This window comes from Triticum aestivum, chromosome 7B (assembly GCF_018294505.1).
Source record: "Triticum aestivum cultivar Chinese Spring chromosome 7B, IWGSC CS RefSeq v2.1, whole genome shotgun sequence".
Classification (NCBI taxonomy): domain Eukaryota; kingdom Viridiplantae; phylum Streptophyta; class Magnoliopsida; order Poales; family Poaceae; genus Triticum; species Triticum aestivum.
The window spans coordinates 453,371,210-453,389,512 of NC_057813.1; positions in this window are offsets into that span (position 1 = coordinate 453,371,210).

The window sequence follows — 18,303 nt, forward strand, 5'->3', positions numbered from 1 at the left end:
CAATGCCAATGGAGTTGAGTGGGAAGAAGATCAATACCCCAAGACGAAGTTTGTTCCTCAACAAGAGAAGTATGATCCTACTTCCTTCAAAGGAACACAAGCTCAAGATGATCTTCCACCACAAGACCACAAGCAAAAAGGCAAGGACAAGCTTCAAGAGGAGATTGATGCATTTGAAGAAGCTCCTAAGGCCTTGGTCAAGTGGGTTCCCAAGACTACATCAAGTTCTACTTCATCAAGTACGACTGCAACTCCAAGGATTCCCATCAAAATGATGTGGATCCCGAAGAAGAAGAACTAGAGAGTTCTTGAGGGCGACTCCGCCAACATATTTCACTCATATCATTTTGGCAAGGACATGTGCAATCAACTTCCACATCTTGCACTAGTTCATGGAGTCACAAACCCTCTTGTTGGTAAGACAAGGGACAAGGTAACCTAATGCTTTCATAGACATCATCTTGTGTGTGCATCACTCTATGTCTATGGATATCCTTGTTTGTTCCTTGTGGGACTAACCCGTGTAGGTATTGAAAGTGCAACTCACTCCAAAGGATTGCTCCAAATGATCTACATCAACATTGAGCATCCACATCTTCAACACCTACATGAAGTCATCATCGACAAAACCCAAGGTTAGTTCATCCCTCTTAGGGGGGATCTCACATCTAGGGGGAGCTTTACTCTAAGAATTGAGCTAAAGCAAGTCTAATGATGTGAACACAATGATGCATTATGTAAAAGTGGCAACCCCACTTGAGCTTAAACAATGAGTATGACCTATGATCAGATGTTCTCATTTGACTCCTAAGTCAATATACTCATATATAGATGACCTAGTCATCGCCAATTGCTTGATAGATGCTAGAATGGTTGTGCATGCTTTGCCACATATTTCATTTGTCATTTTATTGTGTGAGCATGTTGGTTGCATATTTCACTCATTCGAGGACATCCACTTGTAGTTTTGATTGTTTGTTTTCTTTTCTTTTGCCAAGTGGATGGACAAGAATGCCTAAGAACCTTCTCTAGCTATCTATGCTTTTCTTGTCACAAACTCTATTCATGCTACATCACAAAGTTTTATCAAGTCAGATTCGAACCACTCTGTGTGAGGAGCACTCGGAGTCCCCGATTAATCATAGACTTAAACTTCCAAAACTTCTCATTTCGGTCTGACCGGTTCTTCCATTTCGGTCATACCGAGATCACTAAGTCGATCTAGGTTTTCAATCTCGATGCAACCGATTTGAACTTTTCGGTCACACCGAGTTGCAGTAACTGCTTGCAGTTATGCATCTCGGTGCCACCGAGTTGTTCCACTCGGTCACACCGACAGGGTCATGCTATATATATCCACGGGCCAAAATTTGGAAATTTCTCTGAATCCCTTCGCCCGCGCTCAGCCTGCTCTGCCTCGCTGGGTCTCCGGATCATCCTCGTCATCGCCAGCTGCCCCCCACTGTTGGTCTCCGCCGCCGTCAACGGGAATCGTCTCTGCCGTTGCCGCCGTAGCAAGTCCATCGCCGAACTAGGGTATGGACTTGATCCTTGTGCTAATCTCACTCCGATTCCTAGCACATTGTTTGGCCATGTATCTTGCCATGATTGAGATCATCTTATCCAGCGAAAACACTCCATAGTTTAGTTGTGGATTGAAAATTTAGGGTTAGGTTTCCGCCGAAACCATCTCGGACCAACCGAGTTGTAGAAATCGGTTCCACCGATTTGGCCAAGGCCATTGCACATGTGATTCTCGGTCTGACCGAGAATTGCAAATCGGTATGACCGAGTTTAGGACTTTGTGAAACCCTAGCAGTCTCGGTGCCACCGAACTGTGACTCAGTCTGACCGAGTTCACTAGTTTAGGTTCCAAAAGCTGCTTCAGTATCACCGAGTTTACAAATCAATAGATCCGAAATGCTTTCTGTGGAAAACTAAAACTAAGTTTTTGACTCATTCTTTTGCAAAAACCTCTGTATTTTGTGATGCTCGTCCTATCTACCTCATATATATCTATTCACAGGGTCTGCTGTCAGTATTTGCAACATGTCTGATCAAAGTGACAGTCAGAACAAGTCTGAGGAACAGGTTCACATGAGTGAGGGCACTAGTCCCTCTAGCAGCTATGATGGTAGCAGGAGCACACCCAAAAACTTACCCAAGGCAGCCACCAAGGCCAGAAAGAAGAGAACCTCAGAGTCTGAGGATGAAGACTATGTGGCTGTTGAGGATGAGGCCACTTCCAAGAAGAAGGTTCTCAAGAAGGAATATGGCACAGCTGCTGCCACTAAGCCTGGCATGAGGACCAAAGCATCGGCAAGAAGAATTCCCATGTCTAAAGCAAGAGCCTCCACTCAAGTACCTTTGGAATCTGAACCCAAAGAGGCTGCTGCAGAAGGGAAGAAGAGGAAGGAAAGGGTCAAGAAGACCATGGCCAGGGTTGTTGGAAAGCCTTCCATGATGGAAGAAGAAGAAGAGGAAGAGGTTGCTGCACCAACACCTAAAGCTCAAAAGCTTATGGGTGATGCCATCAGGTTAGGGGCAGCTTCATCAAAGCCCAAAGAAGCTCCCAAGGTAGCTGCTCCAAAGCTCAAAGCTACACCCAAGAGGAATACAAGGAATATTCCTGCTGGAGAGAAGAACAAGGCCCCAGTGCATGAAGCTGCTGCTGAAGAAGAAGATGATGAGGAACATGTCTTGAGGAAGTTGAAGCCCAAAATTCCAGATCACAATGATGTTCATCCTGTAGCTGAGGATATGAAGTTGAGGAAGGATGCATGACTCAGACAGTGGAGATTGACTGATCCCTATACGGTCAGGAGGAGAACTGTTGTGGACTATAGGTTCCATACAAAGGAACAACATGATTTCTATGAGACGGTGTTGCTTGACAAGAAGCCAATAGTCTGTGATATGAGATGGGTGGACTAGAAATACATCGGGGAAAATGAAGAGCACTATCCAGGAGTGTATGACAGTTTCAATGCTTGTGGAGTGGATGACTTTGTTGGGAAGAAGCTCACAAAGTGGAATGATGAGCTTATTATGCAGTTCTACTCCACAACTCACTTCTATCTAGATGGAAGGATTGTCTGGATATCTGAAGGTACTAGGTACCAATCAATAGTTGAAGAATGGACAAATATGATCAATGCACCTAAGGAGAAAGAGGATGACTTGGATGTCTATGCCAAGAAGAAGAAGGATCACAACTCCATGGCACATATGTACAGAGAGATCCCAGATGCTGCTATTGAAATACACAAGTTTGGATCAGTACATTACCTTCTGTCAGGATTGCCAACAATCAACTGGATCCTCAGGCACACTCTTTTGCCTAAGTCAGGTGATCACAAGATGATCAGAGGCCATGCTATCAACCTGCTTCACATATTTGATGTGCCTCAAAAGTTCAAGGTCATGAGCCTCATAGTGGAAACTATCAAGAGGACAGCTGCTGGCCAAAAGAGAAGTTGTGGGTATGCCCCAAAGATCCAGGAGCTAATCAACTCCAAGATGGGCACTGGCACATACCTCTTGGACAAGGAACACATGCCCATCTACCCAGATTTTGAGGATAACACAGTGGTTATGGATGAAGATGAACCATCTTCTGTGCAAGCACAAGCGAAGAAGGAGAAGGCAAGGACTGAAAAGGCTGCAAAGATGCCAACCATTGATGAGGCATCTCAGTATTTCCTGAAGAGCAAGCAAGATCAGCTTGGCTACTTGATTGCCTCCACTCTGAGGATTGAGAAGGGATTGGCCACCCTGACTAAAAACCAGGAGAGCCTGGAGAGGATCATGGAGCAGAAGTTCTATGACTTGGATGTGAAGGTCACTGAGATACAGTCAATTGTGGAGCAACTTCAGGATGACATGCAGGAGAGGAAGGGCAAGACTACCACTGATGCGTTTGCTAGAGTGCCCAGAGGACAGAGATCTGTTGTAGTGCCTGTTCCAGACACCAGAGCAACTTCATCCGCACCAGCTACAGCTTCAGTGCCACCAGCTCCAGCATCTACTCCACCAGCTCCATCTTCATCAACTGATGCCTTCGTCCTTAGCGTTATTTCCACACCACCAGCTGAAGACCAAGCCTAAGAGTCGATTTAGTACTATGCATTTTCTATGAACTTTTTGGTAACTTGTTGCCAAAGGGGGAGAAAAATGTATAGATCATAGGCTTCGAGAGAGAGAGCGTTGCTTTTTATTCTCTCTTGTTTTGGTTGTTGAACTTTATTTGCTTGTTTTATATACTTTATGCCTGTGTGATACTTGGATGATCATGTGTTTGATCATATGCTACATTAATGCTTGTTGGATGACATTATCCTTTTATCTCTATATGATCATTCACTTTGCTTGGTGATGAGTGCATGTATTTAATTATTATCATTTTGAGAGCTCCACCAAGATGTATGTGACATGGAAGAGTAACTCACGATCCTAACTCATTGTGCATTTGCAGTCCAAAGCAAATCTTAAACTATGCACAAATTTAGGGGGAGCTCTTACATTTCACATACTTCTCAAAGCGACAATGTTTTTCAATCTTATTATCATTTGTCGAAGCTTTGATCTATATGTTGTCATCAATTACCAAAAAGGGGTAGATTGAAAGTGCAACTATCCCTAAGTGGTTTTGGTAATTCCTAACAACATATAGCTCATTGAGCTAATGCTATTTCAAGATAAATATTTCGGGAAAGCTCAATGAATGGCATGGCATGGATGATAAAAGTGGACCCCTCAAAATGCTAAGGACAAAAGGATTGGCTCAAGCTCAAAGCTCAGGACTCTACATTTTATATTTTAGTGATCCAAGATCACATTGAGTCTATAGGAAAAGCCAATACTATCAAGGAGGGATGAGGTGTTGCTTAATGGCTTGCTTGCTCAAAATGCTTAGTGATATGCTCCAAAGCCCTCAACTACTTTCTCACATCCACAAATGACCTAATCCAAAAGTCAAACTCGGCCCCACCGATTCTTTCTATCCGGCGCCACCGAGTTCAGATGTCATAGACACTGCCACAAACCCTAGGCAAATCGGTCTCACCGATAGGGATCTCGGTCTCATCGAGATGGAATTGTAATCTCTCTGTTTCTCTTCATAACGTTTCGGTACCACCGAGATGAGCGATCGGTCCCACCGAGATTGCAATGTAAACTCTCTGTTTCTCTTTCGTAACATTTAGGTCTCACCAAAATGAGCGAACCGGTCCCACCGAGTTTACCTGACTAACTCTCTGGTTAGCTTATTACCAAAATCGGTCCCACCGAGTTTGTGTAATCGGTCTCACTGAGATTATGTTATGCCCTAACCCTAACCATATCGGTCCTACCGAGTTGCATGTCGGTCCCACCGAAAATCCTAATGGTCACTAGATTTGTTGAATCAGTCCGACCGAGTTTCTCAATTTGTTCCCACCGAGATTGGCAAGTTGTGTGTAACGGTTAGATTTTGTGTGGAGGCTATATATACCCCTCCACCCACTCTTCATTCGTGGAGAGAGCCATCAAAATGAACCTACACTTCCAATTTACATTTTCTGAGAGAGAACCACCTACTCATGTGTTAAGACCAAGATATTCCATTCCTACCATATGAATCTTGATCTCTAGCCTTCCCCAAGTTGCTTTCCACTCAAATCTTCTTTCCACCAAATCCAAATCCTGTGAGAGAGAGTTGAGTGTTGGGGAGACTATCATTTGAAGCACGAGAGCAAGGAGTTCATCATCAACACACCATTTGTTACTTCTTGGAGAGTGGTGTTTCCTAGATTGGCTAGGTGTCACTTGGGAGCCTTCGACAAGATTGTGGAGTTGAACCAAGGAGTTTGTAAGGGCAAGGAGATCACCTACTTCGTGAAGTTCTATCGCTAGTGAGGCAAGTCCTTCGTGGGCGACGGCCATGGTGGGATAGACAAGGTTGCTTCTTCGTGGACCCATCTTGGGTGGAGCCCTTTGTGGACTCGCGCAGCCGTTACCCTTCATGGGTTGAAGTCTCCATCAACGTGGATGTATGATAGCACCACCTATCGGAACCACAACAAAAACATCCATGTCTCCAATTGCGTTTGAATTCTCCAAACCCTTCCCTTTACATTCTTGCAAGTTGCATGCTTTACTTTCCGATGCTCATATACTCTTTGCATGCTTGCTCGAATTGTGTTAAGATTGCTTGACTTGTGCTAAGTTAGCTAAAATCTGTCAAAGACTAAAATTGGGAAAAGGATAAGTTTTTTATTTGGTCAAGTAGTCTAATCACCCCCCCCCCCCTCTAGACATACTTTCGATCCTACATGGTTGATTCGCCCGAGCAACTTATTACTGTGGGAATATGGGAGTAGCAGCGGATTCAAGGAACAGAGAAATGATGGTTGCTTCATCCGAGCAACTTACTGTGGTGAAGGTGGGGCTCTGTGATTTGACTGCTGACTAGTCATTACTACTGCGGTGCAACGACCGGGGTGAATCTTTCCCTGAAGTTATATTGTGCACTCAATATTGTTGCATGGCAGGTGGAGCCGGATGAAGGATGTCCAACATGTCGACGAAACGAAGTTGAATTGTTTCGGGCATTGCTATCAATCCTTCAGGATTTGTTTATATGTACACATAATTTTGATGAAATTGTACTGTGATGCTATGAAGGTTTCAACTTTGGTTCTCGTAGGAAAAAAAGGTTTCAACTTAGGATTCATGTGTCTTGCCTCGAGATTATATCGTTACAACATTCCATCAAATACAAATGAAACTACCATGGCTAATGCATCTCAATGGTTCGCAGATCAGCGCCAATATTCACATCACAACTAAAGACAAAGTTGTGACAAGGTGTACAAATAAAGAAAAAAACATAATTGATCGATGTTGTTCATAGGCATGGATCCATTTCCTTGGCACAGTGTTCATTGCTTGGCAGCTAGTTTCACCTAGCTCTGTAGCCAAAAAAGAGGTGTATGAAGGACACCACAATCCGATCATTTTGTGCAGCTCCACTAAAATCGAGCGGACCATCCCTATTTGCAAAGATATCCAGTCAGTGTGATTACAATAATAGTGGAACTAGATGATGAAACATAACACACATAAATAGAAGCCAATCACCTTACGATCTCTCTTTAGGACTAACTTCTTGTTGGAGAAGATTAGGCACGGAGTTGGATGAGGAGGATAGCAAAACCAATCTCCCTTTCCGCAGTCCCACAGAAATGTAAAAACGTTGCCTGTGTGACATTTTGGCGGAACTGCACAAAACACTCTTCAGAAAAGTGATTTGTGCAGTTCACCAAAAGGTCGCAATAGCAACGAGGTGAAAATGGATAGCCATGTTTGCAAAAGGAGGTCGAAAGGAAACAATTACTGCCCAATAACACGAGTTGAAGACACATATGCCGACAAAAAAGAAGCATGTTCCATGTAATAAGGGAAAGATAGCACATGGTGGTTTATCAAAAATGGTTTGAGGAGGAGATTGCAAGATGGTAAGTACGCTGGCCGAGATACGATTTAAGCAAACAACTAAAGAAGATCCACATGCAACAAGGTGGGAAGATGGGCACTGGAGCAAGGCCGGAGGAAGCTGTACCTGAGGGTCATGGGAAGTTACTAGGAGGGCGCCGGCGGCCGGGATCTGCCCATACTGCAGCAGCGAGCAAGTGGCGAAGGCCCTACCATGCCGGAGCTTGGTCAGAGAGAACGGCAAGTACCGCAGATCGGGACGTGCTGCCTCAGCACCGTCGAACGGAGAGACGATGCACATCCTCCCTTTCCGTCTGCGGACGGGACGCGACCAGATCACTAACCAACGCTAAGAGAGAGAGGCCACGGCGGCCTTGTGTGAGATGGTGTGACAAGATACAAACCCATTTTTCCATTTCCCCACAGCAATCGTTTTATATTCTGTACGTGCCATTGAGGAATATATAACTTTATTTAATGCTAACGTGTCAAGTCAAACTTTGTTCCATCTAGGAGTGGTACCCGAACCTCCTTCGAGTAAACAACCGCTACACGCGTCAAATTATCACGTGGGCTGCCTTTTCGTACAAAAACGAACTCCACCATGTACCCGCGCGGGTGTGGCCGGGAACGAGACGTGAGTACGTGCGTCCTGCGTGCACTTCTTCTTTAGGTGCAGGTACGTACGTGGGTGGGTGTGAGAGAGATGGTTCGTGCGAAACAGAGGCAATGTGTTGATGATATCTCAATCAGAAAAACATAACATATGCAATGTGTGTGAAACGGAGTCATGGACGTGAGATATCGATAGAATTGAAAACAGGGATGAAGTGTGTGGCTGCGCGATCAATAAAGAGTGCCATCGAATTTGTGTTTGCCCTTGTCAAAGATACAGGGCGGCTGGCCTACTGGAATTTGAGAGGGCAGAGGTGCAGTTTTTCTCTGTGGCATGGATACCTACCTACAACGTTCGACTATCGGTGTGTGTGTGTGGGGGGGGAGGGGGTAGAGACCGATCGACTAGTATATGTGTGGGGAAGGAGAGAGACCTAGCTATGTATTGAGGGAGATCGATCGACATCCATGGATATGTGTAGCAGAGGAGTAAGGTTGGGGAAAAGACAAAGGTAGAGCATCGGAGGGTTGGTGGTGGAGTGGCGTCTCACAAATGGTGGGAGAGGCCTGCTAGACAAACAAAGGGTATGAGTGCAATATCAATAAGAGAGGGCGGGGTATGTCCGTCTGTCTATGCCCGTGCGTGTGAGAGACGGGTTGAGAGGTATTCAAGGATGATGAGGGGAGAAGATATGGTTGTGGTAAGCATACGTAACTACATAGGAAGATCAATCGTCGTGTGTCCGAGAAAAGGAGAGACATAACTAGCGAGGTAAGTGTATTGGTGCTGGGTGAAAACGAATTATAGTTGACCTGGCTATATGTAGGGAGATCAGTTCATATACACGCCTGCATGTGGTAGAAGCAAATAAGGTCCGGAGAGGCAGACAAGGGGAGAGGGTGTGGCTAGGAGGTGGTGCGAGAGGCCTACCATGTCGAGGGGGGAGGAGTGTGCGATTATGTGATCAATGAAAAGAGGGGCGGGAGTGTGCACCTGCGTGGAATCATATTGGACATAGGGGGGCATGGACGGTGAGAAGAGAAGAGGGGAAGTATATATGTGTTTGTTGTAGGCAAACTTGGCTAGAGAGGTATATCGACCGGTGTGTGCTGGAAAGAAGGAGCCAGGGGCCTACACACACCACTGGTGGACGACCTAAAGAGAAATAATGAACGTGCGTGATGGAGGGTACGCTAAGGGTGTGTGAGAGGGGGCGGGCGTGTGCATGCATGATAGAAAGTTAGCGCTAGATAGCTACAAATAGAAGAGGATTGTCGGTCTCAAAACCGGCGGATCTCGGGTAGGGGGTCCCGAACTGTGTGTCTAGGCAGATGGTAACAGGAGACAAGGGACAGGATGTTTTTACCCAGGTTCGGGCCCTCTCGATGGAGGTAAAACCCTACTCCTGCTTGATTAATATTGATGATATGGGTAGTACAAGAGTAAATCTACCACGAGATCAGAGAGGCTAAACCCTAGAAGCTAGCCTATGGTATGATTGTTGTTCGTCCTATGGACTAAAACCCTCTGGTTTATATAGACACCGGAGAGGGCTAGGGTTACACAGAGTCGGTTACAATGGGAGGAGATCTACATATTCGTATCGCCAAGCTTGCCTTCCACGCCAAGGAAAGTCCCATCCGGAAATGGGACGAAGTCTCCAATCTTGTATCTTCATAGTCTAGGAGTCCGGCCAAAGGTTATAGTCTGGTCATCCGGACACCCCCTAATCCGGGACTCCCTCAGTAGCCCCTGAACCAGGCTTCAATGACGACGAGTCCGGCGCGCAGATTGTCTTCGGCATTGCAAGGCGGGTTCCTCCTCCGAATATTTCATAGAAGATTTTGAACGCAAGGATAGTGTCCGGCTCTGCAAAATAAGTTTCATATACCACCGTAGAGAGAATAATATTTGTACAAATCTTAGTCTGCTGACGCATTCCGTAGCGTGTCATCACGCCACAGCCAAGCCTTTATTTGAATCATTTTACTGTCCCTCCTCAGCGCGTTTAGCAAGGCAGTTTCCTGGGCACGTCTTGTCAAAGCAGAGATCGTGTCCCCTTATTTCAGGATTCTCATCAATACGGGCGTGGGTAACCCAATCGTGCATGTTGGTATGTCTTCTCAAACGAAGGCGAGTCCCAAACGGTCACGGGGAGGGCTCTTGGTATTCAACCTCTTTATAAAGAGACCAAGGCTCGACCCCTTTCTTTCAATCTCAATCAAATCCGCCTCTTACCTTGAGTTCCAACACCCAAAGCTTCAGATTCAGGCGCCTCGGACTTCCAACGATGTCCGGCTCCGACCTTCAAGGCCGGTGGACGCCTTCCTCCATTACGGAAGAAGACGTGTTAAAGTTAAGAGATGCTAGGTATCTAACCGGCGAAATCTTGCATAGGTTGCCTGCTCAAGGGCAGGTCATTCCCACTCCCAAGCCCGATGAGAGCGTGGTGTTAGCGTCTCACTCGGGGGCTAGGCTTCCCGATTGACCCCTTCATTAGGGGGCTCATGTTTTATTACGGGCTGGAATTTCACGACTTAGCTCCGGAGTCCATCCTCCATATCTCATCGTTCATTGTCGTGTGTGAGGCCTTCCTCCATATTACTCCTCACTTCGGATTGTGGCTCAAAACCTTCAAAGTAGAGCCGAAGATGATCGAGGGGCAGCACGCGGAGTGCGCAGGCGCTGTTATAAGCAAGATTGCCGACGCTCCATGGTCTGAGGGCTCTTTTCAAGAGGAGTTCGGCTTATGGCAACGAGAGTGGTTTTATATCACAGCTCCCAGGGGCACCAAATGGGTAGCGCCACCTGCTTTTTTCTCGGGTCCCCCACCACAGCTAGCGTCATGGGTCAACAAAGGGCTTAACTGGGGGCCATCCAAGGACGTGCCCTTGTTGCAGGGCCGCGTTCGGGATCTCCTGGAAAGAGATATCAATCTGGCCGTAGTGACGCAGGTTATGTTGATTTGCCGCATCCTGCCCTACAAACGCCGCCCCCTTCGCCTGTGGGAGTTTAATCCAAAAGGACCACGAGCCCTCCAACATTTTGCGGGCGCGACGCCCATGGAGGTGTACAATTTGTTCTTCGGATCACAAGCAATGTGTCCGGATTCATCCGAGGACGCAGGTTTGAGCTGCAACCGTCCGGATACTCAAGTAAGTAGCCCTATACCCGGACTCGCTATACGTATATTTATCATAAAATCGCCCTTAAAAGAGTTGTCCCTTAAACAGGAGTGGATAGCGAAAGCAAAGCTAATCAGGTGTCCGGCCCCCCTCCCTGAGACTATGCTAGATCCCGTGTTAACCAGGATGCTGGAGGTTGCGCCTTTGGAAGAAGGCAAAGAGGGGAACAAGGAAGCTACCGCCTCCCCGAAGGAGGCTGTCAGGGAAGGAGGAATCGAGAATTGCTCCAACTAGGGGAAGAAGAGGACCGCCTCTGAAGACCCGGAGGCCATGGCCTCAAAGCGGGGGAAGAAATCTTTGTCAGAGGGTCCGGCGTCGGGAGGTGCCTCGGCCGCATTGCGTCCCCGAGGGGATCAGCTCTCCACCGAGCCGTAAGTAGAAAGGGGGGTTTAAAAATGTGAGACATCCTCATTCTATTTCTGAGGAAGATAACTGAAATTTTACCTTGTAGTTCGGATCTCAGCCCTTCTCAGTAGAGCTCATCTTCAGGGGATCTTCGTCCGGAGATGATGGAGAGCGGAACGCCTCCCCTGCCATACCGCCTTGCGAGGCGGGCGACCCTGAGGTGTCGTCACGGAGGGTTTCTCCGAATCCGGCAGGGCCGGAAGGCAGTCGTATGGCCCCCCAACATCCTCCATGTCCGGCTTTCGAAAAAGGCTATCGGACGAGTCCGGCACCGTCCGGTGCACGATCGGAGGAGCTGAAGGATCTGCTCGGGCGAGCATCTATCTCAGAAGAACATCGTGCATTGATGGATACGGTGATTGGAAGGATTTCATCCGCGGAGAGCAGGTTGTACGAGGCCGTCAGGAGTTTACTGACAGGTTTTGAGGTATGTGAAATGATGTACCTTTTGACAGATCCACATATATAAGATGCGCCCTGTATAGAGAGTAGCCCCTGAGACTCGGTGCGTTGTCAAAAATGACGGTGCGCCGAGGATCATAATCCCAGGTATAATATTGCGCCTTTCCTATGTAGGTGGCAAAGTGTCTGGTGGCTGGCCGGACTGATGAATTTGTCGAGCTAAAGCGGCGACTTGACGTGGCAGATGCCGACATCGCGCTTGTCAACAAGCAGCTTGATGAGGCACAAGGTATATAATTTCTTCGAAGACACCTGGTAAGAGGAGCTTGATGCCCATACCTTCCAACATATGTGCTTGATGCAGATGGTGCCGCTGCCATGGAGAACCTTCGGGCGGAACTTGCCCGAGCCAAGGAGCAGGCCAGGAAAGGCGATGCGGCTGCCTTAGAGGCGGCTGAAGAGCTGAAAGCCGAACAGGCTGCTCACTGCCAAAGCAAGAAGGAAATGTCGAGATGGCTGAAAAGTTGAAGAATGCTGCCGATCGCTGCAAGCTTCTTGAAAAAGAAGATCGGGTGGCACAGAAGGACCTAGAGAAGGTCACTACCGAGGCCAAGGATACTCGCTCTGCGATGAGAGCTATGAAGGAGGAGCTACGTCAGGCTGGATATATCACGGCTGGAAAGCCCTATATGTTGCAGATGAAGTTCGGGGATCCTAAATATGCTCCGTTAGACCGGAAGTGGAGTGCGGCGAACACTTATCTGGACTTGGCGGCGAGTGTCGCGGACGCGGCCGAACACTTCCGCGATCAACATGACCACGAAGTGGAAAAGCTTTTTTGGTCGCAGTTCCACAATCCAGAGCGCCCACTTTCAGTATCCGATCGTTTGGCCACATGGGCGGAGCTGAATAGGTTATCCAGACTCGCCATGAATCATGTCGTGAGTCATCTGTGGCCGAAAAGGCCCGAGCCGAAGAGTTATTTTAGCTTGGTGCAGCAGTTCCTCGGTGCGGTGCCACATATTAATGCAATGAAGAGGTCGGCATGCATAGAGGGTGCACAGATGGCTCTTGCCCATGTCAAGACATACTGGGCGGATATGAAGGCCACTGTTGTTGCATCCCAAGATTCGGATGAAAGCCGAGTACTTGCCGAGCACTATTTTCAGGAAGTTCTGCAGGGTGCTCGTTTAATAGAGATGCAGTGCTCGAAGGATGTTATCTTCGAATAACATGTATCATTGTAAAACAATGTTCCGATGGAATATAAAAGCTTTTTATACTTGTGCTTTCAAGAATTAGAATACCTCATGTGCGACCGTTAATGTATATGTGTATATAACCTGAAAGATGGCAGTCTTCGGCTTCAGCCCCCACGCATATAATGTGGGAGTGTTTGCAGAAGGCGCATTTTCACACTTAATCCAACGTCTTGGTCCTATAAAGGAGGTGATAGCGCAGCGAACTAGGCAACCGGACTATAATGCTTTATCACTTTCACTTAGCCATAGGAGTTTGACAGTGGGGCTACTATATAGCCCCTAGGGGCACCGCACTCACCCGAATTCGGGGCGCGTGTGTTCCTGACCGGGAAACGCCCTTCGTTAATGCGGAGGAATCCTAAAGATTCCGGGGGGTCATCGAGTGGTTGACCAGTCTCACGCTAGATCATGACAGTCAGTTTTCGGCTTTCTCTACTGAGGTGCTCGCCTGGCCGAACCGGGGCACAATCGCAGTAGTTCTCCTGGTGCCGCCTTAGCCGATAGAGAGGAATGTAAGTCAGCAAAACACAGGAGCCGGGCAAACCCAACATTTGACCAAAGACATGATTCGGAGCTGATGCATATAAGGCCAACCTCGTGACGCCGAACACTCCCTAAGGTATTCGGTCTTTATGAAAACGGGCTGAATAACGCCCTTGGTAAGAAGCCCCTGGTGTCCAGGTACGTGCAAAATTCTGACGTGGCCACATGCCAAGACGCCAGCCTCCTCCTCGGTTATAAAAAGAAAGCGGGGGATGTTATCAACAAGAGACAGTAAAAAAGGTTTACGCAGGGTCTTAATCTGAAAATAATCCTTGGAACGGGTCCCTACTGCACGTCTGCGCCTGTGTCTCTGTTGTGCCGTTTCCTGGACGGGTGTGGCACGGTGCTCATCAGTAAAAGAGAGGAACTTACTTGAAAACAATCGTGCGAAAATCTATGTTATATTAAATAAACAAAGTATAATTCGGGAAATGGGTAGAATTGAGCTTTATTGTCTCTTGTTGTATACGCGCGGAGCCCCTTGTATGGGGGTATGTGGCTATTAAGCCCCTGTATGCTTACGCCGGACTCGTCTAGCCATGTCCGGGGTCTGAATGACCTGTTTAGGTGCTTTGGTTAGTGAAGCCGGTTTAGTGTGTGGCTGTCGAGGCAGCCACACAGTCTTCCACGCTCGAGGAACACTCGATATTTCCCTTTAATGAGATGATGCCTCGCGGACCGGGAATTTTAAGCGTAAGGGATGTGTAATGCGGTATTGCATTAAAGCGGGCGAAAGCTTCGCGTCCCAGTAGTGCTTGATAGCTACTTGTGAATGGGGCGATATGAAAGGTTAGCTTTTCACGGCGGAAGTTGTCGGGGAAGCCGAACATAACTTCTAGCAGGAGAGAACCCGTACAATGGGTATCTGGGCCTGGCGTTACCCCTTGAAAGGAAGTGTTGCCGTGGCGAATTGTTGTTGGGTTTATCCCCATTTTGCGGACTGTGTCCTGGTATAGCAGGTTTAGGTCACTGCCGACGTCCATTAGGACTTGTGTAAAGTGGAGTCCGTCAATTATCGGATCTAATACCAAGGCAGTCCAGCCTACGTTCCAGATACTTCTAGAGTAATCCTGATGGTTGAAGGTGATTGGTTGTAACAACCAGTGGCGGGACTCTTCTGGGATAGGCTGTATAGCGCGTATCTCTATAGGCGCCATTCTGTTTTTCCCTTTTGTCACGTGAAGTGAGTTTACTGTTTTGACTTCTAGTGGGAACTTCTTTTGTTCTCCGGTGCTCTGCTTGTGGGGTTCGTCATCGTCCTCGCTTGGTATGTTGAGCCCCTTGTGTTTGGCGTTAAGTTTGCCGGATTGCCTGAAGACCCAACAATCTCTGTGGGTATGATTTGCAGGCTTCCCGTGAGTACTATGGATTTGTCATGTTTTGTCCAAGATATTGTTTAGGTTAGATAGCTCGTCCCTGTTGTCCTTGAGGGGCAGCTTTTTCTGATTCTGCCGAGAGCTTTTGAATCCGGCGTTGACTGCCGCGCTCTTCAGGTTGTTTCCCTTGGTTCGGCGCTGGTCCTTGCTACACCGTGGTTTCCCGTTTCCATCCCTGACTTCGGATGTACTTGGCTCGCTGGTGCTGCTTCTTGCCAACCAGTTGTCCTCTCCTGCGCAAAAGCGGGTCATGAGGCTTGTTAATGCGGCCATTGTTCTTGGCTTTTCTTGGCCGAGGTGTCTGGCGAGCCATTCGTCTCGAACGCTGTGTTTGAAAGCTGCTAAGGCTTCGGCGTCCGGACAGTCGACTATCAGGTTCTTTTTAGTAAGAAATCTGTTCCAGAGTTTCCGGGCTGACTCTCCGGGTTGTTGAGTTATATGACTTAGATCGTCTGCATCCGGAGGACGGACATAGGTCCCTTGAAAATTTGCCCAAAAAGCATCCTCGAGCTCTTCCCAACTTCCGATGGTATTTTCGGGAAGGCTTTTAAGCCAATGCCGGGCTGGCCCTTTGAGCTTGAGGGGTAAGTATTTTATGGCGTGGAGGTCATCTCCTCTAGCCATGTGTATGTGGAGGATATAGTCCTCAATCCAGACTCCAGGGTCTGTTGTTCCGTCGTATGCCTCTATGTTTACGGGCGTGAATCCCGCTGGAAATTCATGGTCCATCACCTCATCGGTGAAACAGAGGGGGTGTGCGGCACCCCTGTATTGGGGTGTGCCGTGATGTTCGGATACTTGTTGCGTTGCATTGCTTACTAGAGCTTGCTTTATTGGCCCGTAGATAGATCTGGTTGGGCCATCTTTTTGATGCGAATCCTTGTGCGGATCGCGTGTCGGCTTGAGTGCGGAGCCCCTTGCCGCTCTATGTTGGCCATGGGGTTGTTTATCCGACTGGGTGTCTTCTTTATTTTTTGATTGCGGGGGCTCTAAGGCCTCCTCATCAAATTCCGGCAGTAATTTCCGCTTCACATAGCTCTTTGTGTGGCGACTGTCGCCGTACTTGTCTGCGGTGTTGAGTACTTTGCCCCATCTAATTCTGAGTGCATCTTCCGCTGTTTTGAGCTTCCGCTTCTGCTTTTTCAGGCTACGCGCAATGGCGACGAGCCTTTTGTGGAGGTTCTTCTGCTTCAGCAACTTGTCCGGCGTGAGCTCATCCGGACTATTATCTTCACCGGGGACGGGTTGTTCGGTTTATTTACTATAATTGCCTTGTTCGTACGGTTGCTCGATGGCATGTTCGTCGTCCGCCGGTTCGCCCTGCTCTATGGCTGGGTCTCTGTCGAGGTGGGGTTTGGCGCGGCGCTTACGCCGCCGCTTTGATTGCTTTTCGAGGGAACGATCCCTCGTTGTGTCCCTTTGTTCCTCGTCGTTGTTTCTTTTAGGTGTGTCCACCATGTATACATCGTGAGATGAGGTGGTTGTCCAGTGCCCTATAGGCGCTGATTCCTGTTCGTCTCCTGCATCGTCGTCCATACTGTCGATGTCTTCGGAGTCGAAGTCGAGTGTGTCGGTTAAATCATCGACAGTGGCTACGAAGTGGGTGGTGGGTGGGATTTGAATTTCTTCGTCGTCCGCATCCCATCCTCGTTGACCATAGTCCGGCCATGGCTCTCCTGATAAGGAGAGAGACTTTAGTGAATTCAGAATGTTGCCGAAGGGCGAGTGCTAAAAGATGTCCGCGACGACGAACTCCATGATCGGCGCCCAATCGGGTTCGATCGGCAGGGGCACGGGAGGTTTGGAGTCCGGAAAGGAGTCCGGCACCTTGGAGGCACGAGCTTCGCAAAGGACAAGGCTGGTGTTTGGCTCGATCGCCGTAGAGATTGCAGCCCCCGAGGCGGTGTCCAGCCACCCGTCCTCGATTGGTGCAGTCGGCTCCGAACTAAGGGTCGGAGCGGACACTGGGGCGGCCTCCTAGGCACTGTTCGGCGGCAGAGCTAGATCATGCCCATCGTGACAGTGCGGCACACTCGGCTGTGGCTCGAACCCGTCGAAGATCAAGTCTCCGCGGATGTCAGCCGTGTAGTTCAAACTTCCAAATATGACCTGATGGCCAGGGGTGTAGCTTTCGATCTGCTCCAGATGGCCAAGCAAATTGGCCCGCATTGCAAAGCCGTCGAATACGAAGATCTGTCCGGGGAGAAAAGTCTCACCCTGGACCGCGTCGTTGTTAATGATCGGAGGAGCCATCGGGCCTAAAGATGACGACACAGAGGAACTCTCAATGAAAGCACCAATGTCGGTGTCAAAACCGACGGATCTCGGGTAGGGGGTCCCGAACTGTGCGTCTAGGAGGATGGTAACAGGAGACAAGGGACACGATGTTTTTACCCAGGTTCGGGCCCTCTCGATGGAGGTAAAACCCTACTCCTCCTTGATTAATATTGATGATATGGGTAGTACAAGAGTAGATCTACCACGAAATCAGAGAGGCTAAACCCTAGAAGCTAGCCTATGGTATGATTGTTGTTCGTCCTATGGACTAAAACCCTCCGGTTTATATAGACACCGGAGAGGGCTAGGGTTACACAGAGTCGGTTACAATGGTAGGAGATCTACATATTCGTATCGCCAAGCTTGCCTCCCACGCCAAGGAAAGTCCCATCCGGACACGGGACGAAGTCTCCAATCTTGTATCTTCATAGTCCAGGAGTCCGGCCAAAGGTTATAGTCCGGTCATCCGGACACCCCCTAATCCGGGACTCCCTCAAGGATCCTGAAGGTGTAAAAGACGAACAAAGATCATAATTCATTATAAAAAAAGTGGATACAGATACTTGAAGAAGATATCATAATGTAGAACATTGATTATAATTTGGGCTAATGTGTGGCCTTTGCAACTCAGGTCTAAATACTTGTCATAATGTAGGGGGCGGGGCACTATACTTTGTGTGATAAACACAGTGTACGTATGGAACATGGTTTAGATTATGAATATATAGTTAGTACATCAAATGTACTATTATTTGGAATCAACA